This window comes from Ranitomeya variabilis, chromosome 8, assembly GCF_051348905.1.
Source record: "Ranitomeya variabilis isolate aRanVar5 chromosome 8, aRanVar5.hap1, whole genome shotgun sequence".
Classification (NCBI taxonomy): domain Eukaryota; kingdom Metazoa; phylum Chordata; class Amphibia; order Anura; family Dendrobatidae; genus Ranitomeya; species Ranitomeya variabilis.
The window spans coordinates 102,197,511-102,221,459 of NC_135239.1; the positions used below are offsets into that span (position 1 = coordinate 102,197,511).

General features: G+C 45.9%; 1 protein-coding gene across 1 annotated transcript in view; it reads right to left on the bottom strand.

Moving 5' to 3' along the window:
- LOC143788873 (beta-1,3-galactosyltransferase 2-like) overlaps nt 1-12,515 on the bottom strand; it is a 214,532-nt gene extending 202,017 nt beyond the window's left edge. Inside the window, exon 1 of the mRNA XM_077278791.1 lies at nt 12,376-12,515. The gene's annotated coding sequence lies outside the window, so the exon portion shown is untranslated. The remainder of the gene's footprint in view (nt 1-12,375) is intronic.
- Nucleotides 12,516-23,949: the final 11,434 nt, after the last annotated feature.

The window sequence follows — 23,949 nt, forward strand, 5'->3', positions numbered from 1 at the left end:
GAGACCCTGCTCAACAGGTTAAGATTGTAATATCTTTCCTGCGGGGCGACCCTCAGAATTGGGCATTTGCATTGGCACCAGGGGATCCTGCATTGCTCAATGTGGATGCGTTTTTTCTGGCATTGGGATTGCTCTATGAGGAACCCAACCTGGAGATTCAGGCTGAAAAGGCTTTATTAGCCCTCTCTCAGGGGCATGATGAAGCGGAAATATATTGTCAAAAATTTCGGAAATGGTCGGTGCTTACTCAGTGGAATGAGTGCGCCCTGGCTGCAAACTTCAGAAATGGTCTTTCCGAGGCCATTAAGGATATTATGGTGGGGTTCCCTACGCCTACAGGTCTGAATGAGTCGATGGCTATGGCCATTCAGATTGATCGGCGTTTACGGGAGCGCAAACCCGTGCACCACTTGGCGGTGTCTTCTGAACAGGCACCTGAGACTATGCAATGTGAAAGAATTCAGTCCAGAAGTGAACGGCAAAATTATAGGCGGAAAAATGGATTGTGTTTTTATTGTGGTGATTCAGCTCATGTTATATCAGCATGCTCTAAACGCACAAAAAGGGTTGATAAATCTTTTGCCATTGGTACTCTGCAGCCTAAGTTCATTTTGTCTGTGACTCTGATTTTTTCACTGTCTTCCATTTCCGTCGATGCCTATGTGGATTCAGGCGCTGCCCTGAGTCTTTTGGATTGGTCATTTGCTAAACGCTGCGGTTTTAGTCTGGAGCCTCTGGAAGTTCCTATCCCTCTGAAGGGAATTGACTCTACACCATTGGCTATGAATAAGCCGCAGTATTGGACACAAGTGACCATGCGCATGACTCCCGTTCATCAGGAGGTGATTCGCTTCCTTGTACTGTATAATTTACATGATGTACTAGTGCTTGGTCTGCCATGGTTACAAACTCAGAATCCTGTCCTGGACTGGAAAACAATGTCTGTGTTAAGCTGGGGATGTCAGGGGGTTCATGATGATGCACCTCCGATTTCAATCGCTTCATCTACTCCTTCTGAGATCCCTGCGTTTTTGTCTGACTATAGGGATGTTTTTGAGGAGCCTAAGCTCAATTCGCTCCCTCCTCATAGAGAGTGTGACTGTGCTATAGAATTGATTCCTGGCAGTAAGTTCCCTAAGGGTCGTTTATTTAATCTGTCACTGCCAGAGCATACTGCTATGTGGAATTATATTAAGGAGTCCTTGGAAAAGGGACATATTCGTCCATCTTCGTCCCCTCTGGGAGCAGGTTTTTTTTTCATGGCCAAAAAAGATGGTTCCCTGAGGCCTTGTATAGATTATCGCCTTCTGAATAAGATTACAGTCAAATATCAGTATCCACTGCCATTATTGACTGATTTGTTTGCTCGCATTAAGGGGGCTAGGTGGTTCACTAAGATAGATCTTCGCGGTGCGTATAATCTGGTGCGGATAAAACAGGGTGACGAGTGGAAAACCGCATTTAATACGCCTGAGGGCCATTTTGAGTATTTGGTAATGCCTTTTGGACTCTCCAATGCTCCGTCAGTCTTTCAGTCCTTTATGCACAATATTTTCCGTGAATATCTGGATAAGTTTATGATTGTGTATTTGGATGATATTTTGGTGTTTTCTGATGACTGGGAGTCTCATGTTTTACAGGTCAGGAAGGTGTTTCAGGTTCTGCGGGCCAATTCTCTGTTTGTGAAGGGCTCAAAGTGTCTCTTCGGAGTCCAGAAGATTTCTTTTTTGGGGTACATTTTTTCTCCTTCTACTATTGAGATGGATCCCGTCAAGGTTCAGGCGATTTGTGACTGGACACAACCTACATCTGTTAAGAGCCTTCAGAAGTTCTTGGGGTTTGCTAATTTTTATCGTCGGTTCATTGCTAATTTTTCCAGTATTGTTAAACCTTTGACTGATTTGACTAAAAAGGGTGCTGATGTTGCTGATTGGTCTCCTGCGGCCGTGGAGGCCTTTCGGGAACTTAAGCGCCGGTTTTCTTCTGCTCCTGTGTTGTGTCAACCAGATGTTTCACTTCCTTTTCAGGTTGAGGTTGATGCTTCTGAGATTGGAGCGGGGGCGGTTTTGTCACAGAGAAGTTCTAATGGCTCGGTGATGAAGCCATGTGCATTCTTCTCTAGAAAATTCTCGCCCGCCGAGCGCAATTATGATGTGGGTAATCGGGAGCTTTTGGCCATGAAGTGGGCATTTGAGGAGTGGCGTCATTGGCTTGAGGGTGCTAAACATCGTGTGGTGGTCTTGACTGATCACAAGAATCTCATTTACCTTGAGTCTGCCAGGCGTTTGAATCCTAGACAGGCTCGTTGGTCGTTGTTTTTTTCTCGTTTCAATTTCGTGGTTTCATACCTGCCAGGTTCTAAGAATGTGAAGGCAGATGCTCTTTCCAGGAGTTTTGTGCCTGACTCTCCTGGAGACTCTGGGCCTACTGGTATCCTTAGGGATGGGGTAATATTGTCCGCCGTATCCCCAGACTTGCGACGTGCATTGCAGGAGTTTCAGGTGGATAAACCGGATCGTTGTCCGCCAGAAAGACTGTTTGTTCCGGATGATTGGACCAGTAGAGTCATCTCCGAGGTCCATTCTTCTGTGTTGGCTGGTCATCCTGGAATATTTGGTACTAGAGACTTGGTGGCCAGGTCTTTTTGGTGGCCTTCCTTGTCTAGGGATGTGCGTACCTTTGTGCAGTCTTGTGAAGTGTGTGCTCGAGCTAAGCCTTGCTGTTCTCGGGCCAGTGGGTTGTTGTTATCCTTGCCCATCCCGAAGAGGCCTTGGACGCACATTTCCATGGATTTTATTTCTGATCTCCCGGTTTCACAGAAAATGTCCGTTATCTGGGTTGTGTGTGACCGCTTTTCTAAGATGGTTCATTTGGTGCCCTTGCCTAAGTTGCCTTCCTCCTTTGAGTTGGTCCCTTTATTTTTTCAGAACGTGGTTCGTTTGCATGGGATTCCGGAGAATATCGTTTCTGACAGGGGATCCCAGTTTGTGTCTAGATTTTGGCGGACGTTTTGTGCCAAGATGGGCATTGATTTGTCTTTCTCGTCTGCATTCCATCCTCAGACGAATGGCCAGACGGAGCGAACTAATCAGACCTTGGAAACTTATTTGAGGTGTTTTGTTTCTGCTGATCAAGATGACTGGGTTGCTTTTTTGCCACTGGCCGAATTTGCTCTTAATAATCGGGCTAGTTCTGCCACGTTGGTCTCTCCTTTTTTTTGTAATTCGGGGTTTCATCCTCGTTTTTCCTCTGGTCAGGTGGAGTCTTCGGATTGTCCTGGAGTGGACGTGGTGGTGGACAGGCTACATCAGATTTGGAATCAGGTGGTGGACAATTTGAAGTTATCTCAGGAGAAGACTCAGCAGTTTGCTAATCGCCGTCGCCGCGTGGGTCCCCGACTTCTTGTTGGGGATTTGGTGTGGTTGTCTTCTCGTTTTGTCCCTATGAAGGTCTCTTCTCCTAAGTTCAAGCCTCGGTTCATCGGTCCTTATAGGATCTCGGAGATTCTTAACCCTGTATCTTTTCGTTTGGATCTCCCAGCATCGTTTGCTATTCATAATGTGTTCCATCGGTCGTTGTTGCGGAGGTATGAGGTGCCCGTTGTTCCTTCGGTTGAGCCTCCTGCTCCGGTGCTGGTGGAGGGAGAATTGGAGTATGTTGTTGAGAAGATCTTGGATTCTCGTGTTTCCAGACGCAAACTCCAGTATTTGGTTAAGTGGAAGGGTTATGGTCAGGAGGATAATTCCTGGGTGGTCGCCTCCGATGTTCATGCGACTGATTTGGTCCGCGCCTTCCATAGAGCTCACCCTGATCGCCCTGGGGGTTCTCGAGAGGGTTCGGTGACCCCTCCTCAAGGGGGGGGTACTGTTGTGGATTCTCTTTGTGGGCTCCCTCTGGTGGTTACTGCTGGTACTGGGTGACTTTGGTGGGTTGCGGCCTTTGGTTTCCACCTGTCCATCAGAGGCTGGGTGGTTCCTATTTTACCTGGCCTTTCTGTCATTCCCTTGCCGGCTATCAATGTATTCAGATGTGCTCTGTTTGGTTCCTGCCTACCTGCTCCCAGATCTTTCAGGATAAGCTAAGTGCTGATTTTCAGTTGTTGGTTTTTTTGTCCAGCTTGCTTATTATGTCTCTATGCTAGCTGGTAGCTCTAGTGGGCTGAGGTTCTCCCCATGTGCCATGAGTTGGCACATGGGTTCTTGTAATCTCAGGATGTTTTTTTTTATTAGGGTTTTTTGCTGACCGCTCAGACCCCTTTTGTATCGTTCTGCTTTCTAGTTTACAGCGGGCCTCAATTTGCTGAACCTATATATATCATCTCTATGTGTGTGCCTTCCTCTCATTTCACCGTCAATACATGTGGGGGGCAACTATACCTTTTGGGGTTCATTCCTCTGGAGGCAAGTGAGGTCTTTATTTTCTCTGCAGTACTAGTTAGCTCTTAGGCTGGTGCGTGGCGTCTAGAACCAACGTAGGCACGCTCCCTGGCTATCTCTTGTTGCGTTTGTCAGGCGTAAAGCAGCGGTCAGCCCAGGTTCCATCACCCTAGAGCTCGTCCGATATTTTGTATTACTTTGCTTGTCCCTTGCTATCCCTAGCCATTGGGATTCATGACAGGTTCCATCCTCGTTTTTCATCTGGTCAGGTGGAGTCTTCGGATTGTCCTGGAGTGGATACCATGGTGGATAGGTTGCATCGTATTTGGGGGCAGGTGGTGGACAATTTGGAGTTGTCTCAGGAGAAGACTCAACGTTTTGATAATCGCCATCGTCGTGTTGGTCCTCGTCTTCGTGTTGGGGACTTGGTGTGGTTGTCCTCCCGTTTTGTCCCTATGAGGGTCTCTTCTCCTAAGTTTAAGCCTCGGTTCATCGGTCCTTATAAGATTTTGGAAATTCTTAACCCTGTGTCTTTTCGTTTGGACCTCCCAGCATCCTTTGCTATCCATAATGTCTTCCATCGGTCATTATTGCAGAGGTATGAGGTACCACTTGTGCCTTCTGTTGAGCCTCCTGCTCCTGTGCTGGTTGAGGGTGAATTGGAGTACGTTGTGGAGAAAATCTTGGACTCCCGTGTTTCCAGACGGAGACTTCAATATCTGGTGAAATGGAAGGGCTACGGTCAAGAGGATAATTCTTGGGTTACAGCTTCTGATGTTCATGCTTCTGATTTGGTCCGTGCCTTTCATAGGGCTCATCCAGATCGCCCTGGTGGTTCTTGTGAGGGTTCGGTGCCCCCTCCTTAAGGGGGGGGTACTGTTGTGATTCGGTTCGTGGGCTCCCCCGGTGGTCTCTTGTGGTACTGGTGTCCTGCAAGCTTTGCCTTCAGTTCACCTGTTCCTATCAGGATGTGGGAGTATCCTATTTAACCTTGCTCCTCAGTCATTCTAATGCTGGCCATCAATGTATCCAGAGTGATTCTGTTGCATGTTCCTGCTCCCAGTTTTCTGCTCAGCTAAGTTGGACACTTAGTCCTTAAGTCTATTTTTGTATGTTTTGTCCAGTTTGCACTTATGTGAATCTCTGCAGCTGGAAGCTCTTGTTGGGCTGAAATTACCACTCCAGTGGCATGAGTTGTCACATGAGTTAAGGTAATTTCAGGATGGTGTTTTGAAGGGTTTTGCAGCTGACCACGAAGTCCTCTGTTGTATCTTTCTGCTATTTAGTTAGCGGGCCTCTCTGTGCTAAATCTGCTTTCATACTACATGTGTCTTTTCATCTGCTCTCACCGTTATTATATGTGGGGGGCTGCTATCTCCTGTGGGGACATTCTCTGGAGGCAAGCCAGGACTGTGTTTTCTTCTACCAGGGGTAGTTAGTTCTCCGGCTGGCGCGCGGCATCTAGAGACAACGCAGGAATGCCCCCTGGCTACTTCTAGTGTGGTGTGTAGGTTTAGCATCGTGGTCAGCTCTAGTTTCCATCACCCGAGAGCTTGTCCGTTTATTCTATGCTTCTGATGTTTCCTTGCCATTGGAAACCATAACACTTTACACCAGCACGATTTGGGAACTAAAATTTTTTTTTGTTAGGGAGTCATAAGGGTTAAAATTTGACCAGCGATTTCTCATTTTTACAACATCATTTTTTTTTTAGGGACCACATCACATTTGAAGTCACTTTGAGGGTTCTATATGATAGAAAATACCAAAAAGTGACACCATTCTAAAAACTGCACCCCTTAAGGTGCTCAAAACCACATTTAACAAGTTTATTAACCCTTCAGGTGCTTCACATGAATTTTTGGAATGTTTAAAAAAAAATCAACACTTAACTTTCTTTCACAAAAAACTTACTTCAGATCCAATTTGTTTTATTTCACCAAGGGTAATAGCAGAAATTGGACCCCAGCAGTTGTTCAATTTGTCCTGAGTACGCCGATACCCCATATGTGGGTGTAAAACACTGTTTGGGCGCTTGGAAGGGAAGGAGCGTCATTTGACTTTTCAATGCAAAATTGGCTGGAATTGAGATGGGACACCATGTCACATTTGGAGAGCCCCTGATGTATCTAAACAGTGGAAACTCCCCAGAAATGACACCATTTTGGAAAGTAGACCCCCTAAGGAACTTATCCAAATGTGTGGTGAGCACTTTGAATCCCCAAGTGCTTCACAGAGGTTTATAATGTAGAGCTGTAAAAATAAAAAATCATATTTTTTCACAAAAATGATCTTTTCACCCCTAATTTATTATTTTCCCAAGGGAACAGGAGAAATTGGACTTCAAAAGTTGTGCAATTTGTCCTGAGTATGCTGATACCCCATATGTGGGGGTAAACCACTGTTTGGGTGCATGGCAGAGCTCGGAAGGGAAGGAGCACCGTTTGACTTTTTCAACGCAGAATTGGCTGGAATTGAGATCAGACGCCATGTCGTGTTTGGAGAGCCCCTGATGTGCCTAAACAGTGGAAACCCTCCCACAAGTGACCTCATATTGGAAACTAGACCCCAAAGGAACTTATCTAGATGTGTTGTGAGAACTTTGAACTCCCAAGTTTTTCACTAAAGTTTATAACGCAGAGCCGTGAAAATAATAAATCATTTCTTTCCCACAAAAATGATTTTTGCAGCCCCCAAATTTTTATTTTCCCAAGGGTAGCAGGAGAAATTGGTCCACAAGAGTTGTTGTCCAATTTGTCCTGAGTATGCTGATACCCCATATGTTGGGGTAAACCACTGTTTGGGCACACGTTGGGGCTCGAAAGGGAAGAAGTGGCGTTTGGAATGCAGACTTTGATGGAATCGTCTGCGGGCGTCACGTTGCATTTGCAGAGCCCCTGATATGCCTAAACAGTGGAAACTCTAACCCTAACTCCAACACACCCCAAACCCTAATCCCAACCCTAACCACACCCTTAACCCTAACCATAACCCTAATCACACCCCTAAACCCACCCCTAACCCTAATCCCAACCCCAACACACCCCTAACCCCAACACACCCCTAACCCTAATCCCAACCCTAACCACACCCCTAACCCAACCGTAAACGTAATCCAAACCCTAGCCCCAACCCTAACGGGAAAATGGAAATACATTTTTTTTATTTTATTATTTCTCCCTAACTAAGGCGGTGATAATGGGGGGGTTGATTTATTATTTATAGTAGGTTTTTATGTTTGGCAGCTGTCACACACTAAAAGACGCCTTTTATTGCATAAAAAAGTTTTTGCATCACCACATTTTGAGAGCTATAATGTTTCCATATTTTGGTCAACAGAGTCATGTGGGGTCTTGTTTTTTGCGGGATGAGTTGACGTTTTTATTGGTACAATTTTCGGGCACATGACATTTTTGATCGCTTTTTATTCCGATTTTTGTTAGGCAGAATGAACAAAAACTAGCAATTGATGAATTTCTTTTGGGGGGGCGTTTATACCGTTCTGCGTTTGGTAAAATTGAGAAGGCAGTTTTATTCTTTGGGTCAGTACGATTAACAGCGATACCTCATTTATATAATCTTTTTATGGTTTGGTGCTTTTATACAATAAAAACTATTTTATATAACAAAGAATTATTTTTGCATTGCATTATTCTGAGGGCTATAACTTTACTTTTTTGCTGATGATGCTGTGTGGCAGCTTGTTTTTTGCAGGACAAGATGGCGTTTTCAGCGGTACCATTTTTATTTATATCCGTCTTTTTGATCGCGTCTTATACCACTTTTTGTTAGGCGGTATCATGATAAAGCATTGTTTTTAGCCTCGCTTTTTTTTTTTTTACGGTGTTCACTGAAGGGGTTAACTAGTGGGATCATTTTATAGGTTGGGTCGTTATGGACGCGGCAAAACTAAATGTGTGTACTTATTGTTTTTTCTTTTTATTTACATAGAGAAATGTATTTATTGGAACAATATTTTTTTTCCTTTATTTTGGATTTTTTTTTACATAATTTTTACATATGTTAATTTTATTTTTTGTTACTTTTTTTACATTGTCCCAGGGTGGGACATCACTATATAGTGTCAGATCGCTGATCTGACACTTTGCAGAGCACTGTGTCATATCAGCGATCTGACAGGCAGTGCAGGAGGCTTGTCGGCACCTGCTCTCAGCAGGCACTGACAAGCCACCTCTCTGCAGGACCCGGAAGGACCCGGCAGCCATCTTGGATCCAGGGGCCTGCAGGGAGGAGATGCTTGGAATAGCGCGATCACATCGCGTTGTTCTGAGGGTCTCAGGGAAGCACGCAGACCCCTCCCTGCGCGATGCTTCTCTATGCCAACGGAACGCTGCGATCATGTTTGATCGCAGTGTTCCGGGGGTTAATGTGCTGGGAGCGGTCCGTGACCGCTCCTGGCACATAGTGCTGGATGTAAGCTGTGATAATCAGCTGACACCCGGCCGCGCTCCCCCCGTGAGAGCGGTTGATCGCATATGATGTACTATCCCTTCGATGGTCATACGGACCCATGTCACCTGGACGTCAGATGTCATAAAGGAGTTAAGCTTGAGGTCACAAACAGAAGGCCAGACATTCTCCTGCAGGATTTTTTGGTATAAAGGAGAATTCATGGTTCCATTTACCACAGCAAGTCTTCCAGGTCCAGAAGCAGCAAAATAGCCCTAGCTCATCACACTACCACCGCCATATTTTACTGTTGGTTTGATGTTCCTTTTCTAAAATGCTCTGTTACTTCTACACTAGATGTAATGGTTACATACACCCTCCATAAAGTTCAACTTTTGTCTCGTCAGTCTCACGAGTATTCTCACAAAAGTCATGGGGATTATCAAAATATTTTCTGGCAAAATTGAGATGAGCCTTTATGTTCTTATTGTCCAACAGGGGTTTTCGTCTTCGAACTCTGCCATGCAGGCCATTTTTACCCAGTCTCTTTATGGTAAAGATTAGCGATGAGCGAATATACTCGTTACTGGAGATTTCTCGAGCATGCTCGGGGGTCCTCCGAGTATTTTTTAGTACTCAGAGATTTAGTTTTTCTTGCCGCAGCTGAATGATTTACATCTGTTAGCCAGCATAAGTACATGTGGGGGTTGCCTGGTTGCTAGGGAATCCCCACATGTAATCAAGCTGGCTACGAGATGTAAATCATTCAGCTGCGGCAAGAAAAGCTAAATCTCCTAGTACTAAAAAATACTCGGAGGACCCCCGAGCATGCTCGAGAAATCTCGAGTAACGAGTATATTCGCTCATCATTAGTAAAGATACACAAACACTGATCTTAACTGAGGCAAGTGAGGTCTGCAGTTATTGACATGTTGTTATGGGGTCTTTTGACGTCTTGGATGAGTCATCGCTACGCTCTTCAGGTAATTTTGGCTGGCCGGCCAATCCTGGGACGGTTCACTACTGTTCCATGTTTTCGCCATTTGTGGATAATGGGTCTCACTGTGGTTCACTGGAGTCCCAAAGCTTTAGAAATGGCTGTATAACCTTTTCCAGACTGATATATCTCAATTACTTAGTTTCTCATTTGTTCCAGAATTATTTTGGATCGTGACATGATGTCTAGCTTTTGGATCCCTTTTGGCCTACTTCACTTTGTAATGCAGGTCCTATTTAAGTGATTTCATGATTGAGAATATGTGTGGTAGTAAATAGGCTTGGGTGTGGCTTGGGATTTTGAACTCAGCTTCCCAAAGATGTGATAAACCACAGTTAATTTAAGGCCAGTCTCAAACGTCCAGATAAAATCGGTACTGGAGTTATCCATGTCCGTGTGCTCCCATAGGGGTGGAGCCGCATATTCATCACTGTAATGAGCGGTACCACGTGACCACTCACACAGGACAAGCTGCCGGCGGAGGAGGCATCGCGGGAGCTGGGTGAGTATATTAATGCAAGCGGGCGGGCGCACAGGGGGTGGGAGGCGGGAGGTGATCACAAACTTTATTTTAAACATAAAAAAAATAACAAAACCTTGATTTTTCATTCCTTCTCTCCAGCGAATGCTGCTGGGGAGAAGGAATGAATGCCGGCTTCAGCACCAAAAGCAGGGGACAGCGCTTAACTCTAGCGCTGTTTCTCCTGCGGCGGTACGTGCACACGGAGGAGAGTACACACTGTTCTCTGTGTGCACGTGTGCGGGACGCTTTGCGGACCGTGCTGCCAGAGAAACGTAGACATGTCTCTGTGTTTTGCACACGGACACACGGTCCGCGAAAAATCACTGACATATGCAGAGACACATTGATTTTAATGTGTCTACGTGTGTCAGTGTCTCCGATACGTGAGGAAACTGTCACCACACGTACCGGAGCCACTGACGTGTGAAACAGGCCTAAGGGGGAGGGGGCAATCATTTTTTCACACAGGGCCCTCTAGGTTTGGATTTCTTTTTCCCTTAATAATAAAGACCTTCATTTAAAAACTGCATTTTATGTTTACCTGTGTTATCTGTGTATGATATTTAAATCTGTTTGGTGATCTGTGACAGACATGCAAAAGAATAGGAAATCAGGAAGGGGGCAGACACTTTTTCACACAACTGTATACCTGGTTATTGGAAAAATTGCCATATTCCTATATAAGCCTAAGATATAATTTCACAGGCAAGATGGTTTACTTTTACAACGCTAAATGTAATATAACTTCCCAATCATTTGCAAATCCATCTGCAGAAGTAAAAGTACTAAGTCAAGCGATGATGGTTTTATGAGTAGAGCATAAACAGCCAACCCAGTACAACTGTTAACTTATGTAAATGTTAAAAGTATTTTCATCCAGGAAAAGATGAAAAAGACAACTTTAAGCACACAATTAGCTCTTTTTTCCAATTTCAAGTTTGAGGGGTTGTGAGATACAATAGATGTAATACGCATGCCAAATGTAAATGCATTATGGTATTATCTGAACTGAACTAAGGGTATATCGGCATGGCCAATCACAACATTTCAACAGCTAAAACAAATTCCAAATGTCAGCTATAACAATATGTGCTGTCAACAACCTGAGCTGTTAAGCAACCTGAAGGCACAGCCAGGACTGTCTTTGTGCAGAGCTTAATTCATGCATTTCTAGGTATGACACATGAAATGCTTTTTATACCTCTCAGGAAAATCTTGTTCCCAATATTTTTTTTTTTGCAGCAATGGACTTTATGATTTAAACCTCTTCATTGCTTTTGCACCAACCACTTTTTGCTCATCAAAATGGCATGTTTTGTTCCAAGCTGTTTTTGCCCCAAAATGTGCAACCTTGTTGTTTTACACTGTTCTCATTGCTTTTGACATGTTGCTGCTAAAGTGGGCACTGTTAGCTATGTTAATTGGTATAAGCCTGCTTTATGAATTGCAAATTTAAATAAAAAAGCGCTAAAAAAAAAAGTTTCACCTTTTGCTCCAAAGGGGTGTCATAATTAGGCCACGTTCACACGTTCAGTATTTGGTCAGTATTTTACATCAGTATTTATAAGCCAGAATCAGGAGAACAATAAGAGGACAAGTATAATGGAAACGTGTCACCACTTCTGTATTTGTCACCCACTCCTGGTTTTGGGTTACAAATACTGAATACTGAAAGTGTGAGCATTAAAAACCAGACAAAAATGCAAGTTCAAAACACACACAAAAATAATGGGAAAAAAAAGCAAATCTGCAACATGAAAAGCTCAGCAAATACTCGTGGTGGGAACATAGCCTAAAATGGGACACTTGGGAGATCGCTCTCTTCTGCTGTCACTTGCCCAACCTTGAAGGAAACCAGGACGTCAGAAGACAAGAAGACAGCGGTGGGGAGAAGGTAAGAGCACAATGTCCGGCACCCAGGGGATCAGTGGGGGCGACCCTAAGCACTGCACTCCGGACTACTTCCCTGCCAGCTACTTCCTGCAGATGATGAGACTGCTCTGTACCTCAGAGTCACAGCTAACGTTAGCATTCCCCTGTCTACACGGTACATGGCAGGAGACACTCACCCGGTGCAGCAGCAACTTCTTACTTGTTACAGAAGTGTCCTCACAAGCAGCAATGCACCGGGCAGATGGCAGTGCCCGGCCCTCCTCTGGAATGTTCCCCTGACACTGCCACAGTTACCGCAGCTGCCATGACTAGCGGCGGCGTCTGCATCACTTCCCTGCCTCTCCCAGGTTTTCCCCTTCACTCCTTCTAACCACTCCCGATCCCATCCTTGTGCACGGGAGCGGCTTTCCATACAGCGGTGAACACAGCCGTCGTGCCAGCAGCTAGTCTACATAGCTTGGCACTGGTGGGCATAGCGGCTTCTGAAAAGTCCTGCCCTTCCTCCCACGCACAGGTAAAGGTGGGAACATTAGCACCAGACTGTTGGATTTTTGAGTATTCATCCTCTCTCATAGGCTGCTAACGTGTGTGGCATTGTACAGCAGAGGCCTGTCACACAACACGATCCTGTCAGAGGGCACGACCCTGTCAGACCGCAGAAACCTGTCAGAGGGTACGACCCTGTCAGACCGCAGAACCCTGTCAGAGGGCACGACCCTGTCACACAACACGATCCTGTCAGAGGGCACGACCCTGTCAGACCGCAGAACCCTGTCAGAGGGTACGACCCTGTCAGACCGCAGAACCCTGTCAGAGGGCATGACCCTGTCAGACTGCAGAACCCTGTCAGAGGGCATGACCCTGTCAGACTGCAGAACCCTGTCAGAGGGCACAACCCTGTCAGACCACAGAACCCTGTCAGAGGGCATGACCCTGTCAGACTGCAGAACCCTGTCAGACAGCACGATCCTGTCAGGCAGCAGAACCCTGTCAGACAGCACGATCCTGTCAGACCGCAGAACCCTGTCAGAGGGCATGACCCTGTCAGACCGCAGAACCCTGTCAGGGGGCACGACCCTGTCAGACCGCAGAACCCCGTCAGACAGCACGATCCTGTCAGGCAGCAGAACCCTGTCAGAGGTCACGACCCTGTCAGACAGCAGAACCCTGTCAGACAGCACGATCCTGTCAGGCAGCAGAACCCTGTCAGAGGGCACGACCCTGTCAGACCGCAGAACCCTGTCAGAGGGCATGACCCTGTCAGACTGCAGAACCCTGTCAGCACGATCCTGTCAGGCAGCAGAACCCTGTCAGATAGCACGAGGCCAAATCTTGTGCTAAGAATCTCATGTGTTTTTTCATAAATTTCGCAAGCCATTATGCTATTCACATTTCATGTATTACACATTTCCTTGCCTTAGCACAGTAAATTTTGAGTGCAGCCATTGATCTATTTGCTATATGACTTTTTTGGTTTTGCACCAGTTCAGACTATATGGTTGTTCAGTCAGTTTTCTTATATTTACTATGTACTATTTTTTCTGACTTGAACGCCCCGCCCTTCACCATGCTGTGATTTTAATTACATCCAAACAGTTGGTTCTGAGCTTCCTATAAAAGCAGGCTTTACCATGTCATTAGCCATAGGTAAGTGTTCACACTAGGCAGTCAGCTCAGGTACCCATCCGTTTTGAGATTACCTTGACGTTTGGTGGATGGGCTCACAACTTTTGGCCAAATCTTGTGCTAAGAATCTCATGTGTTTTTTCATAAATTTCACAAGCCATTATGCTATTCACATTTCATGTATTACACATTTCCTTGCCTTAGCACAGTAAATTTTGAGTGCAGCCATTGATCTATTTGCTATATGACTTTTTTGGTTTTGCACCAGTTCAGACTACATGGTTGTTCAGTCAGTTTTCTTATATTTACTAGATAGCACGATCCTGTCAGACTGCAGAACCCTGTCAGAGGGCATGACCCTGTCAGACCGCAGAACCCTGTCAGACAGCACGATCCTGTCAGACTGCAGAACCCAGTCAGACAGCACGATCCTGTCAGGCAGCAGAACCCTGTCAGAGGGCACGACCCTGTTAGACTGCAGAACCCCGTCAGACAGCACTATCCTGTCAGGCAGCAGAACCCTGTCAGAGGGCACGACCCTGTCAGACCGCAGAACCCTGTCAGACGGCACGATCCTGTCAGGCAGCAGAACCCTGTCAGAGGGCACGACCCTGTCAGACCGCAGAACCCTGTCAGACGGCACGGTCCTGTCAGGCAGCAGAACCCTGTCAGAGGGCACGACCCTGTCAGACCGCAGAACCCTGTCAGAGGGCATGACCCTGTCAGACTGCAGAACCCTGTCAGAGGGCATGACCCTCAATATCTGCACAGAAGAACAGCGCTCCACCGGGTGTAATGGTCCAAAGAATTCTTTATTTAGCCATATAGCATCAGCGACGTTTCGACCATATGTGTTGTGAATTCTGTTTGTGGGCTCCCCCGGTGGTGTTTTATGGTAGTGCCACTTATTTGCCTTCTTCTATCCTTGATCACCTGTTGACACCCATTAGGGGAGTTTCCTATTTAAGGCTGCTTGGCTGCTGGTCTGATGCCGGCCAACAATGTATCAGTAGCATTCTGTTGCATTCTCCTGCCTCAAGATCCTGTTCAGCTAAGTTGAATTTTGTTTCTAGTTTATTCTATTTTTGTCCAGCTATTTGCAATGTGACTCTCTGTAGCTGGAAGCTCTCGTGGACTGGAATTGCCACTCCAGTGGCATGAGTTGTCACTGGAGTTTTAAAGTAATTTCAGGATGGTGTTTTTGAGTAGTGTTTTGAAGTTGACCGTGAAGTGACTCTTTCCTGTACTTCTGCTATCTAGTAAGCGGACCTCACTGTGCTAAATCTGCTGTTCATCCTACGTATGTCTTTTCCTCTTGACTCACCGTCAATATCTGTGGGGGGCTGAGACCTTGTATCGACTATCGACTTCTGAATAAGATTACAGTTAAATACCAGTATCCGTTACCTTTACTGACTGATCTTTTTGCTCGCATACAGGGGGATGAGTGGAAGACCGCATTTAATACGCCTGAAGGCCATTTTGAGTATTTGGTAATGCCTTTCGGTCTCGCGAATGCCCCTTCCGTTTTTCAGTCCTTTATGCACGATATTTTCCGTGAATATCTGGATAAATTTATGATTGTGTATTTGGATGATATTTTGATTTTTTCGGAGGACTGGGAATCTCATGTTCAACAGGTCAGGAGAGTTTTTCAGGTTTTACGAGCTAATTCTCGATTTGTGAAGGGCTCAAAGTGTATTTTTGGGGTTCAGAGAATTTCCTTTTTGGGATATATTTTTTCCCCTTCATCTATGGAGAGGGACCCTGTTAAGGTTCAGGCTATTTGTGATTGGGTACAACCTACTTCTCTAAAGAGTCTTCAGAAATTCTTGGGATTTGCTAATTTCTATCGCCGATTCATAGCGGGTTTTTCTGCCATTGCTAAACCTTTGACTGATTTGACCAAGAAGGGTGCTGATGTTGCTAATTGGTCCTCTGCGGCTGTGGAGGCCTTTCGGGAGCTTAAGCGCCGCTTTTCTTCTGCTCCTGTGTTGCGCCAGCCTGATGTTTCGCTCCCGTTCCAGGTTGAAGTAGATGCTTCCGAGATCGGAGCAGGTGCAGTTTTGTCGCAGAAAGGTCCTGACTGCTCAGTGATGAGACCATATGCGTTTTTCTCTCGAAAGTTTTCGCCCGCTGAGCGAAATTATGATGTTGGAAATCGGGAGCTCTTGGCCATGAAGTGGGCATTTGAGGAGTGGCGTCATTGGCTTGAGGGTGCTAGACACCAGGTGGTGGTCTTGACTGACCACAAAAATCTAATTTATCTTGAGTCAGCCAGGCGTCTGAATCCTAGACAGGCGCGCTGGTCGTTGTTTTTCTCTCGATTTAACTTTGTGGTTTCATATCTGCCTGGGTCTAAGAATGTGAGGGCGGATGCCCTCTCTAGGAGTTTTGAGCCTGACTCGCCTGGTGATTCCGAACCTACTGGCATCCTGAAGGATGGGGTGATATTGTCAGCTGTCTCCCCAGACCTGCGGCGCTCTTTGCAGGAGTTTCAGGTGGATAGGCCTGATCGCTGTCCGCCTGGTAGATTGTTTGTCCCTGATGACTGGACCAGTAGAGTTATTTCGGAGGTTCACTCTTCCGCGTTGGCAGGTCATCCTGGAATTTTTGGCACCAGGGATCTGGTGTCTAGGTCCTTCTGGTGGCCTTCCTTGTCTCGAGATGTACGTATTTTTGTGCAGTCTTGTGATGTTTGTGCTCGGGCTAAGCCCTGCTGTTCCCGGGCCAGCGGGTTGTTGTTGCCCTTGCCTATTCCTAAGAGGCCTTGGACGCACATCTCTATGGACTTTATTTCTGACCTTCCTGTTTCTCGTAGGATGTCCGTCATCTGGGTGGTGTGTGACCGTTTTTCCAAGATGGTTCACTTGGTACCTTTGCCCAAATTGCCCTCCTCCTCTGAGCTGGTCCCTCTATTTTTTCAGAATGTTGTGCGTTTGCATGGTATTCCTGAGAATATAGTGTCTGACAGGGGTACTCAGTTTGTGTCTAGATTTTGGCGGGCGTTCTGTGCCAGGATGGGCATCGACTTGTCTTTTTCGTCTGCATTCCATCCTCAGACTAATGGCCAGACTGAGCGTACTAATCAGACCTTGGAGACTTACTTGAGGTGTTTTGTGTCCGCTGATCAGGACGATTGGCTTGATTTTTTGCCATTGGCAGAGTTTGCCCTTAACAATCGGGCCAGTTCTGCCACTTTGGTTTCTCCATTTTTTTGTAATTCAGGGTTTCACCCTCGCTTTTCGTCCGGTCAATTGGAGTCTTCGGATTGTCCTGGAGTAGATGCTGTGGTTGATAGAATGCATCAGATTTGGGGACAGGTTGTGGACAATCTGAAGTTGTCCCAGGAGAAGACTCAACAGTTCACTAATCGTCATCGGCGTGTCGGTCCTCGTCTTTGTGTTGGGGACCTGGTTTGGTTGTCTTCTCGATTTGTTCCTATGAAGGTCTCGTCTCCTAAGTTTAAGCCTCGGTTTATCGGCCCTTATAGGATCCTGGAGGTTCTTAATCCTGTGTCCTTTCGTTTGGACCTCCCAGCATCTTTTACTATTCATAATGTTTTTCATCGGTCATTGTTGCGGAGGTATGAGGTGCCGGTTGTTCCGTCTGCTGATCCTCCTGCTCCTGTGCTGGTTGAGGGTGAGTTGGAGTATGTGGTGGAAAAGATCTTGGACTCCCGTGTTTCCAGACGGAAACTTCAGTATCTGGTTAAGTGGAAAGGCTATGGTCAGGAGGATAATTCTTGGGTGACAGCATCTGATGTTCATGCTCCTGATTTGGTTCGTGCATTTCATAGTGCTCATCCAGATCGCCCTGGTGGTTCTGGTGAGGGTTCGGTGCCCCCTCCTTAAGGGGGGGGTACTGTTGTGAATTCTGTTTGTGGGCTCCCCCGGTGGTGTTTTATGGTAGTGCCACTTATTTGCCTTCTTCTATCCTTGATCACCTGTTGACACCCATTAGGGGAGTTTCCTATTTAAGGCTGCTTGGCTGCTGGTCTGATGCCGGCCAACAATGTATCAGTAGCATTCTGTTGCATTCTCCTGCCTCAAGATCCTGTTCAGCTAAGTTGAATTTTGTTTCTAGTTTATTCTATTTTTGTCCAGCTATTTGCAATGTGACTCTCTGTAGCTGGAAGCTCTCGTGGACTGGAATTGCCACTCCAGTGGCATGAGTTGTCACTGGAGTTTTAAAGTAATTTCAGGATGGTGTTTTTGAGTAGTGTTTTGAAGTTGACCGTGAAGTGACTCTTTCCTGTACTTCTGCTATCTAGTAAGCGGACCTCACTGTGCTAAATCTGCTGTTCATCCTACGTATGTCTTTTCCTCTTGACTCACCGTCAATATCTGTGGGGGGCTGCTATCTCCTTTTGGGGTTCATCTCTGGAGGTAAGGCAGGCCTGTATATTCCTCTGATAGGGGTAGTTAGATCTCCGGCTGGCGCGTGGTGTCTAGGGCATCGTAGGAAACACTCCCCGGCTACTTCCAGTGTCGTGTCAGGTTCAGGTCACGGTCACTTTAGTTCCCATCACCCGAGAGCTAGTCCGTTGTTATTTTGATTTCCCTGCCATTGGGAAAATCATAACACATATGCTGGTCTTTTTCAAGCATACAAACATGGCAGCAAGGCGGTCTTAAATAGTGTGGACACCACGCAGGGAGCCAATCACCAATCAGTACCGCCCACTCAACATCATAGAACATTATTTTACTAAAAAAATATATATAAATAGACATCAGACATTTGTGTACACATATACATGATATTTAAACATCATCACCACTTCATTAATTATACTAATCTATATAGAAAAACATATAATAGAGCTTTGTTTTCATTTCTCCTCCATAGGTATATTTTCGCGTCCCTGTTACCATAGTGACCAGCAACCAATGGGATCTTATCTTTTATAAACTTCCTGTGTAACAGTTTGTCATATGGCAAACTGGTGCCAAGAATGGGTTATACCCGTGCTGTATGTGTTACCAAAGATCCACAAGGACTTGCTTAACCCCCCGGGTAGACCAATAGTGTTATAGCCGTGCTGTATGTGTTACCAAAGATCCACAAGGACTTGCTTAACCCCCCGGGTAAACCAATAGTCTCAGGGAGAGGTTCACTATTCAGCAAAACCGCTATTTTCCTGGACAAAGTGTTACGTCCTTTTGCTGTGGCAGCACGATCTTTTGTGAGAGATACTAGTTATTTTTTGGATAAAATCGAAGGATTGTCAGTATCCGATGCGTCTATCTTGGCATCATTCGATGTGACATCGCTGTATACGTCATTCGAACATGATAAAAGTCTTGAGGCCGTTCAGTGTGCGCTATCGAGCTCTGACGTGGCCCTGGAGTGTGCACAGCTTGTCCTCACACTGCTGGAGCTCATCCTCAGGAGGAATTATTTCCTCTTTGGGGATGAGTATTTCCTTCAGTTGAGAGGTACCGCCATGGGGTCAAATGTGGCCCCCACTTATGCCAACATTTATATGGCGGTATTTGAGGACGGGTTTGTGTACCATTCCATCCTTTGGCGCCACGTCAGAGCTTGGTGACGCTACATTGACGATATTTTTGTGATCTGGGAGGGTAGTGTGCTAGAGTTAGAAAATTTCCTTACTTGTCTTAATTAAATTTATTCAGAATTACAATTTACATTAGTGTATTCGGCAGTTCAGATCCAATTTTTAGATACCTTGGTTTACAAAGATGGAGGTAGACTGAAAACGGACATTTTCATTAAAGAAACGGATAGGAATAGTTTTCTGTCTTTCGATAGTAACCATCCGAGAAAGATGGTTGATTCACTCCCGTGGAGTCAGTTATTAAGGGTACGGAGAATAATGTCCGATGAAAATTTGGTGGACCAACGTCTAGAGGACATGTGCTCCAAATTTGTAGCAAGAGGTTACCCTAAAAAAGGAGTTGAAGCCTTCAAAATCAAGGCCTTAAATTCTTCAAGAGAAAGTGTCCGCAAGAAAACCTCCTCAAGAAACGTATGTGATCGCATCCCTTTTGTCTTTACATATAGTTCAATAAGTAACCGGATTAGTGGTGTCATAAAAAAACACTGGACCCTCTTACAACGAGGGTTACCTCAAGTGACAGGCTTTAAATCATTTCCAATTATGTCATATAGGAGGGGTAAAAATCTAGGCGATAAATTGGTTAAGTCCGATTTTGGTACCTCAAAGTTAACGGGACAAAGAACATTAAGTGCACCAAGATACGGGAATTTCCCGTGCCTTGGTTGCACTTGCTGTAACAACATGCTCAAAGGAGAGTTTTTTTGTCATCCCCATACAGGGAAGAAGTTTTTCTTAAAAGAACGATATACCTGTACATCAACTTTCGTCATCTATATGATCACCTGTCCATGTGGACTCGCCTACATAGGGGAGACCACTATGGAGGTGAAGGCCCGTATCACTAAACACAAAAGCACAATTAGAACAGGGCTTATGGAGTTGCCGGTGCCAAAACACTTTATTGAGAGAAAACATTCAGTAAATCAACTTAGATTTAGGGTCATAGACAATGTTCCTGTTTTAAGAAGGGGAGGGGATAGACTACAGATGCTTAAAACAAAAGAAATGAAGTGGATCTATACCCTGGGTTCATTACAACCAGGGGGTTTAAATATAGATTTCAATCTTCAGATGTGTACCCACTGAACCTACTGCCCCTTGATGCTATATGTGCAATCGTCATGTGTTTTTACTGTTCTAGACAACTTGACATTTTTTTTAATTTTTTTGTATGTTTTTTAGATCAGCCACACATGGGACAGTCAGTGGATGGATATGGATGAAGATATTAATATATACTAAAATGTGGATCATTTGCGTAGAAGGAAAGTCTTTTACCTCTGGATATGATTCTTCACCAGATTCCCGACTGCCCCTATGTGGTCGGCTCGTATTTGTTGGTTTTTATTTGTTTGCTTTTTTCACGTGGGTTTTTATATGTAGATTGTGCTGTATAATTTTTGTATAAATTTGCTATATAGGAACTAATACGTGCCTATGATGCGCATTACCCTGTGCTATATTGAAATCCAGGGGACTATCGAGGGATACTCCTTTGTTGGTCTTCTCTTGTTTCCTACTATATATGGGTTATTATCAGGGGTATCTCTTGAGAGAGGTGCGGCTGTGCGCCTATTGATGTCTTCTGGGAAGAGCTCCATTGTCTAGATACGTCTCCCGGGTGACCTGCCTGCTTGGCAGATACTGGAAGTGGTTGCTGGGTGACGCGGGGTTGTGTCGCGTCTGGACGTGTCTCTGATGAGTACTTATGACGAGACACGGCCCTGACGCGTTGCGCGTACGCCCTTGCTCCATGGCCCGGTCTGTCGCTCATGTTGGTTGGGAGACGCGTCACTGTTTATCCATGTTCCCCGGGCAGCCTATTGGTTTAACAGATGCATGGGGGAGTTGCTGTGCGGTGGAAGTTCGCGTCACCTCTGGGCGTGTCTCTAATCGGGTCACGTGACGAGGCGCGATCCCGGGGTGGCGCTGGTGCACTTGCGCTCCACTGTCCCTGTGCCTGCTGTTTAGTGTGGATGCCGGTGGAGTCCGACGATGATGCGGGAGCGCACAGGATGTAAGGGGGAACTTGATTGGGGTAAGTTTAGTAGCCTGTTATGATTGAACTGGTGGTTAGGAGCACTAGAAATGACCAGATGAGCAAACTAGTATTACAGGACGAGCTCTGGGAAGTAGGAGCTCTGCTGACCGCAGCCCCTAATCCTATCACAACAACTAGAAATAGCCGTGGAGCGTTCCTGACTCTGCCAAGATGCCTCTTCACAGCCTAAGAGCTAACTACCCCTAAAGATAGAAAATACAGCCTACCTTGCCTCAGAGAAATTCCCCAAAGAAATAGGCAGCCCCCACATATATTGACTGTGAGTTAAGATGGAAGTCACAAACACAGGAATGAAACAAGTTTCAGCATAGGAGGCCAGACTTAACTAAACAGACTGAGGATAGAAAAGGTATCTTTGCGGTCAGCATAAAAAACTAACAAAAACCACGCAGAGTGTGCAAAAGAAACCACCGCACCGACTCACGGCGCGGTGGTGCCACTCTGCATCCCAGAGCTTCCAGCTAACAAGATGAACTCATAATAGGAAGCTGGACAAAAACACAGTGGTAACAAATAAGCTAACAGGGACTTAGCTTTTGCTGAAGTAGACAGGTCATCTGAAAGATCCAAGAGAACTGAACCAGTACTAGGACATTGACAGCTGGCATAAAGTAACGATCTGAGTGGAGTTAAATAGAGCAGCCAGCCAAGGCCTCAACGAGATCAGCTGGAGAATGAATCTCAGAACCAGCAGCTCCACTCACAGGCACCAGAGGGAGTCCATGAACAGAACTCGCCGAAGTACCATTCACAACCACAGGAGGGAGCTCGAGAACAGAATTCACAACAGTACCCCCCCCTTGAGGAGGGGTCACCGAACCCTCACCAGAGCCTCCAGGCCGATCCGGACGAGCCAAATGAAAGGCACGAACAAGATCGGCAGCATGAACATCAGAGGCAACCACCCAGGAATTATCCTCCTGACCATAACCTTTCCACTTGACTAGGTACTGAAGTTTCCATCTCGAAATACGTGAATCCAAAATCTTCTCCACCACATACTCCAACTCCCCCTCAACCAACACCGGGGCAGGAGGATCAACGGAGGGAACCATAGGAACCACATATCTCCGCAATAACGACCTATGGAACACATTATGGATGGTGAAAGAAGCTGGAAGGTCCAAACGAAATGACACAGGATTAAGAATTTCAGAAATCTTATAAGGACCAATGAAACAAGGCTTAAACTTAGGAGACGAAACCTTCATAGGAACAAAACGAGACGACAACCAAACCAAATCCCCAACACGAAGTCGGGGACCAACACAGCGACGGCGGTTAGCGAAACGTTGAGCCTTCTCCTGGGACAATGTCAAATTGTCCACTACGTGAGTCCAAATTCGCTGCAACCTGTCCACCACAGAATCCACACCAGGACAGTCCGAAGGCTCAACCTGCCATGAAGAAAAATGAGGGTGGAAACCAGAATTACAGAAAAAAGGCGAAACCAAAGTGGCCAAGCTGGCCCGATTATTAAGGGCGAACTCAGCCAAAGGCAAGAAGGACACCCAATCATCCTGATCAGCAGAAACAAAGCATCTCAGATATGTTTCCAAAGTCTGATTGGTTCGTTCGGTTTGGCCATTTGTCTGAGGATGGAAAGCTGAAGAAAAAGACAAATCAATGCCCATCTTAGCACAAAAGGACCGCCAAAATCTTGAAACAAACTGGGAACCTCTGTCCGACACGATGTTCTCCGGAATGCCAAGTAAACGAACCACATGCTGGAAAAACAATGGAACCAAATCAGAGGAGGAAGGCAATTTAGGCAAAGGTACCAAATGGACCATCTTAGAGAAGCGATCACAAACCACCCAGATAACTGACATCCTCTGAGAGACAGGGAGATCTGAAATAAAATCTATGGAAATATGCGTCCAGGGCCTTTTCGGGACCGGCAAGGGCAAAAGCAACCCACTGGCACGAGAACAGCAGGGCTTAGCCCGAGCACAAGTCCCACAGGACTGCACAAAAGAACGCACATCTCGTGACAAGAAAGGCCACCAAAAGGATCTAGCCACCAAATCTCTGGTACCAAAGATTCCAGGATGACCAGCCAACACCGAACAATGAACCTCAGAGATAACTCTACTAGTCCATCTATCAGGGACAAACAGCTTCTCCGCTGGACAACGGTCAGGTCTATCAGCCTGAAACTCCTGCAGCACCCGCCGCAAATCAGGGGAGATGGCAGACAAAATTACCCCCTCTTTGAGAATACCAGCCGGCTCAGGAACTCCCGGAGAATCAGGCACAAAACTCCTTGAAAGGGCATCAGCCTTCACATTCTTAGAACCCGGAAGGTACGAAACCACAAAATTGAAGCGGGAGAAAAACAGCGACCATCGAGCCTGTCTAGGATTCAACCGCTTGGCAGACTCGAGATAAGTCAGATTCTTGTGATCCGTCAAGACCACCACGAGATGCTTGGCTCCTTCAAGCCAATGTCGCCACTCCTCAAACGCCCACTTC